The following is a 17749-nucleotide window of genomic DNA, read 5'->3' as shown; positions in this document are numbered from 1 at the left end:
TTGACAAGCATTGCGTATCGGTTTCTAGACAGAAATACAATTATAATTCAGCATTAATCAGGCTGCACTTTGGCCCACTTCCTTGTTGCTGAAAGGCACATAGCACTAGAATCTGAGCATCTGCAGATGTAACCACATTGTTCCTCTGGATAGGACTGTTGACATTAGGGTCGTAAGACTCTTTAAAAATTGATTTGCATCCCCATTATTCCTACAAACAGGATCTCTGATATAAGAATCACACGTTTTGTTTCATTCCCTGAATTCCAGGAACCAGTTTAAAGACCAGCATAAAGGAATGGGATCAGCATGAAAACACAACTTCTTCACCTCCTGTGTCATTAGTTTACCCTGTACTCTTCAACCAATCAACAATCTCCACGCTTTGGCCTACTCCAAAATCCTTAAAAACCCTAACCCCAAATTCCTCAGGGAGGTGGATTTGAGGTTTCCTCTCATCTCCTCGTTTGGTAGCCCTACAATTAAACCTCTTTCTCTGCTGCCCCCAATATGTGTCTTCGCATATTGATTTGCTGTGTACATTGGGCAATGAATCTATTAGAGTTACATGATGGGTGTTAAGAAGGCCTAAGGGTATTGTGGTGGCCTGATACATGGGCACTGAAATACATTGCCCAGAAACTCCAATAGCTTGAATAGAAGCAGAGGTGACAGGGAGAGATAGATCCTCTGAGCAGATGGTAGGGACAGTTGCACCGTGGCAATTAAGTTTTACAGTTCCCAGCTGGCCCTGTGGCCCATGTCTGTAGTCTGAGGCTGAGGCAAGAGGATTACTTGAGCCCAGGAGTCCAGTCTGAGCAACATAGCTAAAGTTTATCTGTTATTAAAAAAAAGAAAGAGAATTTCAGTTCCCAATCCTCTACTGTAAGTTTAATAGTGGGATATAGGATGTGACTGAAAACCAGCTGACTTCATCAATCAATAGGGTATTGTCCCGCAGAAGAGAGAAAGCTGACCTTGTGAAGGTGCTGGGGTCTAGGGAGGTTGCTATTTAAGCTTTGCTTTCTCCTAAGTCTAGGACAGTTGTTTTTCCAGTGCCCTTGTTTTTTAACAATATCTGTAAACATCTGAACACAAAGCTCTGTGGTTGGGGAGAAAGGTGAGTGGGTTTTGAGTTTCCCCTGGAGTTATGATTTTGTTTTTGTAAAGAATCAATTTGCAAAGCAAATACTATTGACTTTAATCCCTTTTTTCCTCTTATTTTCCTGCAAGTTATTTTTAAAGAATTGCATAGCTCTTTCTATAATATTCAGAGAATGATCTGTCCACACAATGAGACTATTTTGGATTTGCCTCTTTATATCAGGGTGATTTCTAACCAAGGCAGAATTTTAACATTTTTTATGTCCTAAGACTTCAGGATTTAATGCAGTGAACCTTCCAAAAGTTTGTATAAATCATTCCATACAGGCCTTAAGATGTTCCCCTTTCTTCTGAGTACATAATTCAACCCTAGACCACTTCACCTTAAAGGAAAAGGCCTCTAATATTGTCTCTATCAGGCCCCATAACTCAGCCATTTCCTGGTCAATTGTAGGAGGATCTGGGAGAAGTTCTGGCCACTTGTTCCCTCTAGAGGTAAGACATTCATCTGGGGGCTTTCTGGAATGTCTGATAACCACAGTATAATCATGGGTGGAAAGAACACCCCTTAGTAGCCAGTGGAGGTTCCTATGAATGGGGTTATAAATGGCCACTAATCTTTCTAACTCCTCTCTAAATTTGACAGGCTTTTTCAAAAGTGGAGGCAAAAGGGCTTTGTAATTTAGAAGATCTGTCTCTGTCCAAGGGACACGAATTCTTTGCAGTAGGGATCCAGGATATATTCGCAGGAGGCATTGTATAGGAAGGTCTGTGGCCGAGGAGTCTGATTACAGAACACCAGGAAGTAGGAGGAGTTGTAAGGTACAACAAAGCAAGACTAGCTGCACGTACCAGGACCTGTGCCAGGTTTGTTTTCTGGCTGTCAGCATTGACACAAGTGACCTGTATACTGAGCCTAGAGATCAGGCTGGAGTGCTCTCTGAAAATTTTGCAAGGAAAGGAAAGATAAAGCAGGCAGTTGATGTTGAAAGGATTTTCTAGGGAAGTTGGAGTTTTAGAACTTACACAAAAATTTGTTGAGGAGGTGGGACTGGATTTTGAGGAGGGGAGTTTAAGCCAGCGGCCCAGAGATCAAAAGATCTTCTGGAGGATCAGGGACTGGAAGTTAGAGAAAAAGGGGTAAATAGGAACTGAAATTATCTCCTTGTAAGTTTCACCCATTGTTCTTGGAATACATGTTTGCCTTCTTCACATGAGAGATTCCATATTTTTCAGAGAAAAATAACTCATACCTCTCCCACCCTGAACCACTTTTCCAAGCTCCATTCCTCCAATTCTTCCTAATATGTTCCTAGACCTTTCACCATCTCCTTACATGCCCTGCTCTCAACATCCTTCTGATATTGAACAAAATATTCAAGAAGAGCTGTGAAACAAATGCGTACAACATCATTGAAACTGATAGTCTTAGGCCTACTCTAACAGTTTAAACATTTCAGAGCTCAGGGAATCCCTAAAGATGATCTAGTCTGGGCCCTTTATTTCACAAATGAAGAAACTGAAGTTAATTAGTCATCAGAGCAAGACACAAGACCGGCTCCTGGTCCACTAGATAGTCAGGAGTGGACCCAACCCTAGAATTTCAAGTTAATTATCTTATTCTATTTGAATTCTTATTCTGTCTCTTTTTTTTTTTTTTTTTTTTTTTTTGAGACTAAGTCTCTTACTGCCATCCCGGCTGGTATGCAGTAGGGCGATCTTAGCTCTCTGCAGCCTCCACCTCCTGGGTTCAAGCGATTCTCCTGCCTCAGCCTCCCAAGTGGCTGTGACTACAGGCGCACACCACCATGCCTGGCTAATTTTTGTATTTTTAGTAGAGACGGGGTTTCACTATGTTGGCCAGGCTGGTCTCGAACTCCTGACCTCGTGATCTGCCCACCTCGGCCTCCCAAAGTGCTGGGATTACAGGTGTGAGCCACTGTGCCCAGCCTGAATTCTTATTCTGATGCAACATGGAAAACCCCTTGTGAGATTTGCAAGCTCTAGCTCCCTGCCAAAGACTAGTCTCTCCAAAGAGATGACAAAATTATTTTCGAAAGAGGGCCAAGTGTCCTAATTCAGAGGAATAATTTATAGTTATTTTATCTGTTTCTCATGAATTATCAGCTTCTTCGTAGCCTTTTAAAGAAAGGGTAAATAAAATAGTTTACAACTTGTTAAAAGAGCTGTAGAAAATTACATTAAGTTCTTATATAAACTGTATGATACTTAAATTTTTTAGGTCAAACATAAACTGAATCTCAGTAAAAAGTATAAGACAGAGGCAATTCAGCTTAAACCATAAGTGGTCCACGTCACACTTCTTTTATCTCCTATGGAGAGAAAAATAAACTTAAAACTAATTTTTCAGCACAAGAAAGGATAACCCATTCGCATCTCTATCACTTCCTTTCACTGTGTTCCCTTTTTTCAGGAAAAAGTAAACCAAATCAAGTAGAAAATGTCAAATTTTTTGTCAAAAGGGTGAGCAGTTACATTCCTTTTAAAGAATTCTATCTTAATATTGATGAGAGAATAGTTAAAAAAGGATGATAAGGCCTACTTTGCATGTAATATGTATAAGGTATAGTAAGTAAATAATCTAGTGGAAAACTGGTTTTTCTAATCCATTTCCCTAAAATAAATCTGCCTATTTATAATTGAGAACTTCCTGGAAAATGAACAATAAACACATAAAAATTTTACTTGTATGTGTATTACATACTTCGACTGTCAACAATTTGCACAAATTATTTTGGGGAGAATCTTCCTATATGCCCTTCCCCCTGAAAGACTGGTAATTTAAAATAGGAAAATACACAATTCTACAGTGTTAGAATTGCATCAGAGAGTAACATAGAGACCACTCTAGATTTTTTTTTTTTTTTTTGAGACAGAGTCTCACTCTTGTGGCCCAGGCTGGAGTGCAGTGGCGTGATCTCGGCTCACTGCAACCTCCACCTCCTGGGTTCAAGCAATTCTCCTGCCTCAGCCTCCCGAGTAGCTGGGATTACAGGCATGCACCACCACAGCCAGCTAATTTTTGTAGTTTTAGTAGGAACAGCGTTTCACCACATTGGCCAGGCTAGTCTTGAACTCCTGACCTCAGATGATCCACCTGCTTCGGCCTCCCAGTGTGTTGGGATTACAGGCATGAGCCACCGCACCCGGCCCACTCTAGATTTTTATCTTGGGAATTGCAGCTACCTCTATTGGGTCAGTTTTCTTATACTGTAATTATCCTCACTTTTGATACTTCCATCTATGTCAGTGGTTTTCAAAATGTGGTCTGGTAGCATAGACAACACCTGAGGACTGGTTAGAAATGCACATTTTCAAGTCCTACCCTAGAGCTACTGAATCAGAAACTCGGCGTGGGGCCCAGCCCCCCATATCTTCAAAGGTCTTCCAGGATATTCCAATGCATGTCAAAGTTTGAGGATCAATGCTAGTCCTCTATAGCAATCCACCACATTTTGTTCCTTTATCCTTCCAATGTTTTTACCCTTACCCAGGAACTATATCACCCCATGCAGGTAAGAAAGGAAAAAGCAGCCCGACAACTGGAAGTTGGCCTGGCACTCACAGTTAGGCTTTGGTGTGGAACATAAACAGTTTCACTGAACATCAACATCAGACCACAGTACTCTGTGATCATGACAAAAACAAGAGCACTCCATCATCATGTCTGAACAGAAAAACAAACAAGTCCAAACCACAAAAATAACCAAAATATCCCCCAACCTAGCTAATATGTGAGGATCTTGCCTCTGCCAATTAAAACTTTAGACTCAGTTTATTCCTACCCTTTTCAACAAGATTTGTTAAAATACCCAGTCATAAAATTGCCTCTGCTCTCTTGACAGCAACGAATCCAGGCAAAGCTCCACTTCTCAGTATCACCTAATACAAGCCCAAATCCTAAAATAAGTCTTTCTCACTTGCTTCTACTAAGATGTCCCAGGATGTGCAATCTGCCTTGCTATAAACGTAACCACCTAATGGGCTTGTTATAGTAGGTAACTAGTCAGACATGAGCAGGGCAGCAGAGGACCCCACCCCCAACACCACCAGGAATGTCAGGCAACCACCAGGTGATGGTCAGGTGGTTGTTAACTGTCTCTCTAAAATAATAATTGGTCACGGCCAGTGCCAGGGGAAAGGCAGTTCTCCAACAGGTAGAAAAAAATCTGTAACTGGTGATCAGCAACTTTCCAGTAAGATCTTAGGATCTGAGCAAGTGGGTTCAAGCATGTGCACTAAGAGGCAAAATGGTGGAGCTTAACTGCTATAGGACCTTACTCTAGGAACACTCTACTGGTAAGGGAAGAACGACCTAAGTGAGCATGCGTACAATTCCAGTAAACACACTCTGTATGCAGCCCCTCCCAAGCATTGGCAGGGCACTGCGCCTGTGGACAGCACACCCCAAGGGAAGAATCAGGGCAGAAATAATGCAAGGACCTGGAAGTACGCCAACATATAAAACCCCAAGTTAAAAGGTCAAACCCTGCACTTGATCTTGAAACTACCTTTGCAAAATTGTGACTGAGCCAGCGAAAGAGATCTAACTTAACAGACTCCGTCCTGCTTCTAACCTCCAAACTGTCCTTGTTCATTCCTGGGCATGGACTGAACTAACTTTGAGAGAAACCTAGTTTATGGTTTATAAACAAAGACAGTAACAGCCCTTTCCCAAAGCAGACCTCCTTCTTGCCTGGGGACTAGACTGCCTTTGTAGGACTAACATTAGCCACAGGATTATAAATTATGGTTTAGGAGTCATGCAGCTGGAGGCTACAGCATTCTGACCCTCCCTAAACTGCTCCTAAGATCAGTGCTTGAGATATTTTGCAGACCCCGCTCTTGATGGGTCAGCTGGCACCACCCAGATCTATAAACTGGCTCATCTGATCTGGGGGCCCCCACCCAGGAATGGACTCAGTGCAAGACAGCTTCAACTTCATATTATTTTTCATCTCTAACCAATCAGCACTCCTGGCTCACTGGTTTCCCTCCACCCACCAAGTTATCCTTAAAAACTCTGCTCCCCAAATGCTAAGAGAGACTGATTTGAGTAACAATAAAATTCTGGTCTTGGCCGGGTGCAGTGGCTTACGCCTGTAATCCCAGCACTTTGGGAGGTCGAGGCAGGCAGATCATCTGAGGTCAGGAATTCGAGACCAGCCTGACCAACATGGAGAAACCCCATCTCTACTAAAAATACAAAATTAGATGGGCGTAGTGGCATGTGCCTGTAATTCCAGCTACTCAGGAAACTGAGGCAGGAGAATCACTTGAACCCAGGAGGCAGACATTGCGGTGAGCCAAGATCATACCAGTGCACTCCAGGCTGGGCAACAAGAGCACAACTCTGTCTCAAAAACAAAAACAAAAACAAAACTCTGGTCTCCTGCACAGGCGGCTCTGTGTGAATTAGTCTTTCTCTATTGCAATTACCCTGTCTTGATGAATCAGCTCTGTCTAGGCAGTGGGCAAGGTGAACCCCTTGGGCGGTGACAATCTCTCAAGTCACCTGCTTGACCCTCTTCCAAGTGTACTTTATTTCCTTTCTTTCCTGCTCTTAAGCTTTTTAATAAACTTTCATTCCTGCTCTAAAACTTTCCTCGGTCTCTCACTCTGCCTAATGCCCCTCCATGGAATTCTTTCTTCTGAGGAGGCGAGAATTGAAGTTGCTGCGAACCTATATGGATTTGCCACTGCTAACATACTTCAGTGCTGCCTCACTTGGATACATTCGCTGCTAACAGGTTCTTCCCACCCACTGCACAGACAAAACCAATTCACTGTGACCATGATGTTGCAATAAGGAAAGAGTTTGACATGATGCTGGCCACCACACATCAGAGACAAGAGTTATTACTCAAATCAATCGCCATGAAAATTTGGGGGCTAGGGCTTTTCAAGCATAGTTTGGCAGGCCCTGTTGGTGAGGGTTGGTGTGTCCCAGTGGACCCATTAGTCATCAGAAATGCAAAAACCTGAAAAGACGTCTCAAAAGGCCAATCTTAAATTCCACAATGGTGATGTTATCTGCAGGAGTAATTGGAAAAGTTGCAAATCTGTGACCTCTGGAATAACGGCTGGTAATGTTTGCGTCTATCCCTTAGCTGAATTCAGGCTCCTCACATCCTCCTAACCTAGTGGACTTTCATTAGCTTTACCAAGGTGGTTTAGTTTTGGTCAAAGGCTATTATCATTTAAACTGTAAACTAAATGTCTCCCAAAGTTATCTTGGCCTAAGCCCAGGATTGATTAAGGGCAGTCTGAAGGTTAAAGGCAAGATGGAGGTTGGTTAGATCAGATCTCTTTCACTGTCATAATTTTCTCACTTAAAATTATTGCAAAGTGATTTCACAAACCCAATTGGATCAATATTAGGTGTGTTCCTGTAGGTCTTTGACTGGAGGGCATTGACAGAGGGATTATTGCACCAGCTCCTGACCAGTGCTACTGCAGAGCAGTGCCCTTCCATGAACAGCTGGTTCCCAGGCCAAGGCAAGTACAGAAATTGGGAGTTGTCAGAAGAATTGACAGCAATTTGACAAAGTAATTTTATGTCTGTTGGTTGAATCCAAAAATAGAACACTGGACTTGTGTTTCCGTATGCCAGTTTAAATTTAATTTTGCTAGTAAGTTTTAATTGTATCTTACAGGTGACCTGCAATAGATTAAAAAAGAAAGAGGCTGAGTGTGGTAGCTCATGCCTGTAATCCCAGCACTTTGGGAGGCTGAGACAGGAGGATCACCTGAGGTCAGGAGTTTGGGACCAGCCTGGCTAAAATGGAGAAACCTCGTCTCTACCAAAAATACAAAATTAGCCAAGTGTGGTAGCGCATGCCTGTAATCACAGCTACTTGGGAGGCTGAGGCAGAAGAATCGCTTGAACCTGGGGAGGTATAGGTTGTGGTGAGCCAAGATTGCGCTATTACATTCCAGCCTGGGCAACACGAAAGAAAGAAAAGAAAGAAAAGAAAAGAAAAGAGAGAAAAGGGGAAGGGGAAGGGGAAAGGGGAAGGGGAAAGGCGAAGGAAGGAAGGAAAAAGGAAAAGGAAGGGAGGGAGGGAGGGAAGGAGGAAAAGAAAGAAAGAAAAAGGAAGGAAGGAAGGAAGAAAAAGAAAGAAAGAAAGAAAAGAAAAGAAAAGAAAACTGGCTCCTTACCAGAAACAGTTTGAAAAGCACTGTCCTAAACCGTGTCCTAACACTGTCCTATTCTCTAATGCTTTTCTTTCCAACACTGCTATTACATTAAGATTCTTAAAATTCTGCTTTTAATGTGTAACATTCTCAAGCATCTTTAACATTACAATCTCCTGTTTTCTAGTTGAAGATGGAGAAAACTAATATATTTTGTGTACATACCACATGCTATAAATTGTGCAAATCTAAACATACTCCAACACCCATGACTTTATTTTATTTTTCAAATTTGTGGTTAAATAAATTTAATTGTGTATGTGTATTTAAGGCATACAACATAATGTTGTGGGATACATATAGATAGTAATGTGGTTACTATAGTGAGGCAAATTAACATATCCATCATCTCATGCAATTACCCACTTGCGTGTGTGTGTGTTCTGAGGAGCTAAAATCTACTCATTTAGCAGAATTCCCAAATAAAGTACAATTTTATTAACTATAGACTTCATACTGTTCATTAGATATCTAGATGTGTTCAACCCACTCATCTGCTACTTTGCAAACTCTAACCTACATGTCTCCATTTCCTCTCTCCTCCCAACCCCTGCCCTTCCCCTGATAACCACACCCACAATTTCTGTCTCTCTGTATATTTGACTTTTTTTTTTTTTTTTTAAGATTCCACATGTAAGTGAGATTTTCGCTGGTAGAGGATGTCAGTGCCTGAAGGGTTGAAGGTCAGGAGCAATGACTCATTACAGAATGAAGAAGACTTCCTGAACAATTCGCTTCCAAAAGAAAAGGGAGAAGAAGAAATCCAAGAAGACATCAGCACTTTCACCTTTTATGTCTTCTAGGTTTGATAGGGGTCTGCTATTCCACCCTCAATTCAGGCAAGTCTGTTAGCAGCAGTGAATCTGAATTTGTTTGGGTCTGCAGCAACTTCAATTCTTGCCTCCCCAGAATAAAGAATTTGACTGGCCGGGCGCAGTGGCTCAAGCCTGTAATCCCAGCACTTTGGGAGGCCGAGACGGGCGGATCACGAGGTCAGGAGATCGAGACCATCCTGGCTAACACGGTGAAACCCCGTCTCTACTAAAAATACAACAACTAGCCGAGCGAGATGGCGGGCGCCTGTAGTCCCAGCTACTCGGGAGGCTGAGGCAGGAGAATGGCGTAAACCCAGGAGGCGGAGCTTGCAGTGAGCTGAGATCTGGCCACTGCACTCCAGTCCGGGCGACAGAGCGAGACTCTGCCTCAAAAAAAAAAAAAAAAAAAAAAAGAATTTGACTGAGGGGCATGAGGCATAAGGACAGATCGAGGCAACTTTTAAAGCGGGAGTGAAAGTTTATTAAAAAGTTTTAGAGCAGGAACAAAAGGAAGTAAAGTATACTTGGAAGAGGCCAAGCAGGTGACTTGAGAGATCAGGTGCATGGTTTGACCTTCGACTTGGGGTCTTATACGTTGGCATTCTACGTGCACAGTAACCTGCCAGCACTTGAGAGGGGCCGCTTGGGCATTGCGTTTACTGGAGTTGTATGCATGCTCACTTGAGGCGTTCTTCCCTTATTAGTTGAGTGTTCCTAGAAGGTCTTATACCAGTTAAACTCTGCCATTTTGCTGCTTGGTGAACATACATGAACCCACCCGCCCAACTCCATCGGGAAGCTGCTGATCACCAGTTTGAGGAGTTTCTATCTATTGGGAGACTGCCTTTCCCTGGCGCTGGCTGCAACAAACTGTTATTTTACAGAGGCAGTTTAACAACTGCCTGACCATCACCTGATGGTTGCCAGACATTCCTGATGAAGGGGGGCCTCTCCTGCCCTGTTCATGTCTGCCTAGCTACCTATTGTAACAAGCCTTGGCTCCAGGGCATTTGGGCTTCTCAAGGAAGAAAACCAGAGTTTGCTTTGGTAAGTGTCTCCATGGTAAAAGCCTACCTCTTTGACCTTTTTGTGTTTCTGCTTTCACTTGCTTTTTAGCCTCTGAAAAATCCCAACTTCTCATTGATTTATTTAAGTCTTCTTCATTAAATGTCATTTTATATTATACTTTCTCCAGTGTTTTTATGCATTTTCACTGTGAGCCAAGAAAAATGACTCACTGACTGGTAGTTTTATTTACTGTTCATTTGGAATTTCGCTGTTTTCATTTCAAAAATGTCTTATTTAGTGTGTTAAAGCAAACTAAACATGGCCTGAGAAGGACTCCATACCTCTATATTTTAGTCCTTGTGCATGAACTGCTACCTAACTTAATAAGTAGGCAAGATTGAAAACCTAACTTAGGAGTATGTGCCTGTAACAGTCTCTGAGTCTTGGCCAATCCCAGCAGCCATGTTTCAACCAGTCATTTATTGCTGAGTGTTCAAACTGTGTTCAAATAAGGCAAATGCTGAGCTGTAACCAATCCAGCTGTTTCTGTACCTCACTTCCAATTTCTGTACATCACATTATATTTTTCTCTATAAATTTGTTCTGACCGTGAGGCACCTCTATGACAGAGGTACAGTCAGAGGTGTTTGAACCAGAGCACTTGTATCTTAAATAGGGACTTGATAAAATAACGCTAAGACCTGCTAGCCTACATTCCCAGTAAGTTAAGGCATTCTTAGTCACAGGATGAGACAGGAGGTCAGCACAAGATACAGGTCATACAGACCTTGCTGATAAAACAGTTGCAGCGAAGAAGCCTGCTAAATCGCACCAAAACCAAGATGGTGATGAGAGTGACCTCTGGTCTTCTCACTGCTACACTCCCACCAGCGTCATGACACTTTACAAATGCCATAGGCATGTCAGGAAGTTACCCTATATGGTCTAAAAACGGGGAGGCATGAATAATCCACCCCTTGTTTAACATATAATCAAGAAATAACCATAAAAATGGGCAACCAGCAGCCCTCAGGGCTGCTCTGTCTATGAACTAGCCATGCTCTATTCCTTTACTATCTTTAAATCTCTTTCAATTTAGGCTAGAAGTCCAATGCGCTATTCATTACACTATAGAGCCTGCTTGCTATTCCTTGACTTTCTTAATAAACTTACTTTCACTTTACTGTATGATTTTGCCTCGAATTCTTTCTTGTGTGAGATCCAAGAATGCTCTCTGGAGTCTTGATCGGGACCCCTTTCCGGTAACAGTACTATTATTTTCCTTATATTACAGTTGAAGAAATGGAAGTTCCAAGAAGCTAAGGGAATCAGGCTTGTAGATAGAGGAGAGGACAGATTGAAGGTCAGGCTGTCAGGTGGCACAGCAAATGCATAACCAGGAAGATAGGCAGCCATGCATCTCTGAGGTCAGCACACACTTGTGTCTCTTGAAGTAGTGAGTTTGGGTCCAGGGTGGCTGTTGTTTTTGGCAGCTGGATGGGACACTAAGGAGGCCTTGTCAACTGAACCCTCCCTATTTTACCTAAGAGGAAATAAATTTGTGATTTGTGCTCCACAATTAGAAGTGGCAGAAATGAGATCAGAAGCCTTACCTTCCAACACTTATCAAGTGTCTATCCACCGTAGTGTTTGGACGAACGGAGGCAAGATGGTGCACTTCCGGGTTCTTCTTCACCAACTTTTCCCGCGCGCGCGAAAATGCAGCCAGCGCCCAGGGAAGGTGCAGACCAACCGGGCATGCGCCAGGTGACGTCAATCCGAAGAGACCAAGATTTACCTGGTCGCACCTGCGGAACGCCCCCCGACACGCCCGTGCCCCGCCTATTGCCCTCCCACTCCTAGAAAAGCCGCTCCGGAGGGACGCCACTCACCGCCTTCCTCAGTCCTCCACTCCTGTCGGGATGTCAGGACTGCAGGAACTCCGTCTGAGAGCCCCACAGGGGAACTCTGTTGGCCTTCTTTGCCGGAGGCCGACAGACCTCTTCCCCACACCTTAGGTGACCAAAATAAACTTGCAGTTTTGCTCCTACACTTGCCTACTCGCTGGTTCTTTTGTGCCCGCTCTGGTGGTCTTAGAAAAACAAATCACGTACTACACAGCTTCCTTAATCCTTAAGTCAGACATTTTATTGGTGTTTCATAAACTATCTGAGCAAACCGATGTGGGAGATATACAGAGTGTATTATTTATATAGAAATCCAGCAAGTTGAAAATTGTTCTCACCCTAGGTCAGTTTGTTATTATAACATTTACAATATACAGCAAGCAATAAAACAAGATAACATAAAACAAAGTAATCTGAATATGAACCCTGAAAGAAGTAACAGATGTCCAGTTAGATTCTATTGTAATGCCACCATTATTAGAGCCACTCCACCTTTCTAGTATGCCAGAGGGCCATGTGAATTAACTGGTTCAGCAAGAAAAAAAAAATGTTTTAAGTGTAAGTAAAACTTCCTCCATCTGCTAAGGCATACTGATCTTCTGTAAACAGGTACAATAAAATATAATATAAATAAAAGCTAAGGCTTCCCTGAATGAGAATTATCACCTGCCATTCTCAGCTCATCTCACCAGTCTCTTGTGTCTCAGGCACCAGCAAGCCACCTGTCGGTCCTTCCCAACAAGGCTATGCAAGAGGACCGGTCTCTGGATAATCTTGATCCACCCAGATTTCTTGCACTGAGAATATGACATCCTGAGATAAGGAAAAAGGCCCGGAACCACCGGGCTATATTCTGTGATGCTTGCGCTCAGCAAGTCCCATGTCTCCCAGGACATAAAAGCCCAGGATGGTGTGCTTCCGGTGTCCTTAGCTGTAGTGTGACATGGGGTCTGTGCAGATGAGACTCCACCTACCCTGGGCGGCTTTCCTGAGGTCTGGAGGACCAGCTTGTCATGGGTCCTAGGCTTTGGTTTATCCTTGCTGCTTATCTGTGAGTATTACATCTGTTTGCCTAACTTGGTATGTATGAGTGCTCTGTCTCACTAGACTCGTACGAGTGGTAAAGAACCTTTGCAGGCTAACCCTTATTAACAAGAATCAAGATCAGGCCTTGAAACATTCAAATCCAGACACACTACCTCTGAGACTGGGGTACTCACATGTTCTAGCTAAGTACCTAAGCACTCCACTTATCCCACCTGCAATAAACTTGAGGTTACACAAGGAAGGAAACCTGCCATGTTCACCTTTGTCTCCCTACTACCTACCACAGCCCTAATGCATACTGGGAGGACAGTACCTATCTTCAGAATGCTGTCACATTAGATAATAAAGGACACAATGAGTTAATGGGTGTCACGGTGACTAAAAATCAGGGATAGAATGGTTCACATGTAATGTATTCCTTCTGTGGTCCCAGACAATGTCTGTGTGGAAACATTAGAAGATTTCAGTTCAACTCAAACCCCAGATAAACCACTAGTGAGATATGGCTGATAAAAATGGCACAGCCTTAAGACTGACTTAACAGGAGTATGGTGCTGAGAAGAAAGGTTAATAGTGGAGTCTTCACTCCTGTGTCACTTCCCAGGCATTCTAAATGCTGTGCTCAATCTAATGGGAGCTGCTCCTTTTGTCCTTTCTCTTCGCATTTTTCTCTTCCACTTCGAAGAAGGCTTCCCATCCCTTCTTTTATCTCTCTCTACCATCCTTCTTGGAGTTCTTTCTGGTTCCACAATACCAGTCCTCACACTCTCGACTTATATCTGTTTCCCCTCGAATCCCTATTATGATGCTATAGCACTTAACTTTTTGCTTAATATTTTAGTTATTTATATACACATCTTCTTTAACACTGCAAAGCACTGCTCAAAAGAAAGCAATTTTCATTATCTTTTGTTAGATTTGCTTCATGTATGTTTTATATCTATTACTTCTCTTTGCCATCAGTAGATTGTAACCTCTACATTTCTTTGTATATTACATGTTGCCCCTAGCTAGTTGTTCTGAACAAAGAACAAATGTTGCTAATCTGGTGATCTACAAGCCATAAAAAGAGGAAGCTGACATGCTAGGAAGGAACAAGAACGCACACTCCAAGACAGGAGTGAGGTTTTGAAACATCCCTTAGTATATAACTACATACATGTATGTTCTGGTTACATTATTTCCATGTCCACAGCTCAGTAAGCAACTCAGGATATAAACAATTCCCAGGAGAGGAAATAAAAATGGCTAATAAACATAGGCAAAGATGTTCCATCTCAGTGATTAAGAAGGCAAATTCAAATTAAACAAAATGAGACACCATCATTTGCCCATCACATTGCCAAAAACAGTGTCATTACATTTATATTAGTAAAAATCAGAAATAACTGAAATATCTGTCAAAAGTGAGGTGCTAAAATAAATTACATCCATGCTCTGAATACTACGTAGCCATCACAAGGAAGCATATACATTTGTGTATACATATGGAAAAATGATAATGATATATTGTCAAATTTTTTAAAAGCAAGTTGCAAAGCACCTATTTTTGGGAAAAACCCGTATGTTCTATGTTTCTATGTTCATATAAATACATATTCAAATATCTATGTAATTGTAGGTGCAAAACCTAAAATTAAAACAAAGACACAAACAGAAACAAAGGTATGGAAAGAAAAACACTCAAGTGCTAACTGTGGTTACCCCTAGGGAAGTAAAACAGGAAGGATTTTTTCTTTTTATTTTGGGTACTTCTGTGCATTAAGTTTTGCTCAACACTAAAGTAATACTTTTGACTTTCTTTGAAATGAAAAATAAAACCAATAAAATGTGTGGTCATAAAAGTAGTTACAAAATGTTTTAACTATTCTAGAAAACAGTGACCTAACTTCAAGAACTGCATGCATGAATAGTCTAAGTCTTCTTTATAACTCTATGCTTGCAAAATTATATACACATATTTGTGTCAGTTACAGAAATCTGAAGCCCTATGTGGTAGCCTAGAAGAGTTGTTTCCATATTGTAGATGAGGCAAGAAAGAAACTAAAAGAAAACAAAATTTTTTTTTTTTTTTTGATACAGAGTCTCGCTCTGTCGCCCAGGCTGGAGTGCAGTGGCCGGATCTCAGCTCACTGCAAGCTCCGCCTCCCAGGTTTATGCCATTCTCCTGCCTCTGCCTCCCAAGTAGCTGGGACTACAGGTGCCCGCCACTTCGCCTGGCTAGTTTTTTGTATTTTTTAGTAGAGACGGGGTTTCACCATGTTCGCCAGGATGGTCTCGATCTCCTGACCTCGTGATCCGCCCGTCTCGGCCTCCCAAAGTGCTGAGATTACAGGCTTGAGCCACCACGCCCGGCCAAGAAAACAAAATATTTAATACCTTATATAAATTGACAACCCAGAGACAGGGCCCTCAGAAACAATTTACCTGATTATTGTTTCATGTTAGGGATCAGAAATTCAAATGCAAGTATCAGAAATTAAGAAGCCAGCTGGAAATAAAACAATACAGACAGTACAGAGAGTTCAAATACTGCCTAAAGGGAGCAGCCATTTCATAACTCCTATTGAGAAAATGGGTCTGGTATTACCAGATCATTCAATGTTTCCAGAGAAACCAGGAATCAGAATTTTTATATCGATACTCTCGTGTTTTAAATTTTAGCAACTGATTTTTTTAAATCCTAAATACTGTGTTGATAAACACTGTGAAAGCCAAACAAAACTTACCTCCTGGCTGGATTTGGCCTGCAGCCTCCTGTTTGCCATCTTTGGGCTTTCCCATCTTTGAAGCGTTCTAGTGGACAAATTCTAACGCAACAGTCCCCAATCTTTTTGGCACCAGGGGCCAGTTTTGTGGAAGACAATTTTTCCACGAAGAGGTGGGGGATAGTTTCAGGATGAAATGTTCCACCTCGAATCAGGCATTAGATGCTCATAAGGAGTGCACAACCTAGATCCCTCATTTGTGCAGTTCACAATAGGGTTCGTGCTCCCATGAGAATCTAATGCTGCAGCTGATATGACAGGAGGCGGAGCTCAGGCGGTACTGGCTCACCCACTGCCACCTCCTGCTGTGCCGCCCGGTTCCTGACCGGCCATGAACAGGTAATGGTCTGCGGCCCAGGGATTGCAAACCCCTATTTTAACATATCCTTCAAGACTCAGATCAATTCCCTCTTCTAACACTAGCCCTTTGCCTGTGGTATTACAGAATATTAGAATTCAAAGGCAGGTGGATTGCCTGAGCTCAGGAGTTCAAGATCAGACTGGGTAACGTGGCAAAACCCTGTGTCTACCAATAATTTTATATATATATATATATATGAGTTCAAAGATATTTCAGAAATATCTTGTTAAGTATCTCATTTTTTATTGTAGTGAAATATATAACATAAAATTTGCCGTATTAACCAATTTTAAGTACACGATTTAGTGGTATTAATTACAGATGCAATGTTGTGCAACCACCACTAGCTATTTCCAAAAATTTTTCGTCACCCTCAACAGAAGCTCTGTACCCATTAAACAGTAACTTTAATTATTGCCTCCCCCAGTCCCAGACAACTTCTAATCTACTTTGTTTCTATGACTTTGCTTATTCTAGGCACCTAACATAACAGAATGATTCAATGTATTCCTTTTTTTTTTTTTTTTTTTTTTTTTTTTTTTTTTTTTTGAGACGGAGTCTCGCTCTGTCGCCCAGGCTGGAGTGCAGTGGCCGGATCTCAGCTCACTGCAAGCTCCGCCTCCGGGTTTACGCCATTCTCCTGCCTCAGCCTCCTGGGTAGCTGGGACTACAGGCGCCCGCCACCTCGCCCGGCTAGTTTTTTGTATTTTTAGTAGAGACGGGGTTTCATCGTGTTAGCCAGGATGGTCTGTATTTCCTTTTGTGTCTGGCTTATTTCACTTAGCATAATGTTTTCGAGGTTCATCCATGTTGTAGCATGTATCAGAACACCATTTTTTAATGGCTCATTAACATTCCATTATACGTGAATACCACAATACCACATTTTCTTTTTTTTTTTTTTTTTTTGAGACAGAGTCTTGCTCTGTTGCCCAGGCTGGAGTGCAGTGGCGGGATCTTGGCTCACTGCAAGCTCCACATCCTGGGTTCACACTATTCTCCTGCCTCAGCTTCCCAAGTAGCTGGGACTACAGGCGCCCACCACCACGCCCAACTAATTTTTTGTATTTTTAGTTGAGATGGCGTTTCACTGTGTTAGGATAGTCTCGATCTCCTGACCTCATGATCCACCCGTTTCAGCCTCCCAAAGTGCTGGGATTACAGGCGTGAGCCACCGTGCCTGACCCCCATTTTCTTTATCCATTCATCTTCTGATGGACAATTGAGTTGTTTTTACCTTTTGGAGATTGTGGGTCAGGCTTAAAACATTTGTGTACAAATATGTGTTTGAATCCCTGCTTTTGATTCTGTACCTACGAGTAGAATTACTGGGTAGCGTATACTAGGTACACTGAGTATTACTGGGTAATGTATACTGGGTAATTCTATATTTAACTTTTTGAGGAACCACCAAACTGTTTTCATAGTGACTATACATTTTACATTCCCATCATTAATGAATGTAAAATGCTCATTTTTAAGATGAAGAACCCATGGGCAATGCCAGTGAGACAGCTCAAC

The 17749-nt window shown here is 42.2% G+C and overlaps 1 long non-coding RNA gene across 1 annotated transcript in view; it reads right to left on the bottom strand.

The window, feature by feature from the left end:
• Positions 1–13209, bottom strand: part of LOC117080069 — a 34806-nt gene extending 21597 nt beyond the window's left edge. Inside the window, exon 1 of the long non-coding RNA XR_004435708.1 lies at positions 12719–13209. This is a non-coding gene — a long non-coding RNA (uncharacterized LOC117080069). The remainder of the gene's footprint in view (positions 1–12718) is intronic.
• Positions 13210–17749: the final 4540 nt, after the last annotated feature.

This window comes from Trachypithecus francoisi, unplaced genomic scaffold, assembly GCF_009764315.1.
Source record: "Trachypithecus francoisi isolate TF-2019V2 unplaced genomic scaffold, Tfra_2.0 Lachesis_group8, whole genome shotgun sequence".
In the NCBI taxonomy this organism is placed as follows: domain Eukaryota; kingdom Metazoa; phylum Chordata; class Mammalia; order Primates; family Cercopithecidae; genus Trachypithecus; species Trachypithecus francoisi.
Note: the sequence above shows the minus strand (reverse complement) of the source record. Positions and strands in the feature narration are given on the sequence as shown.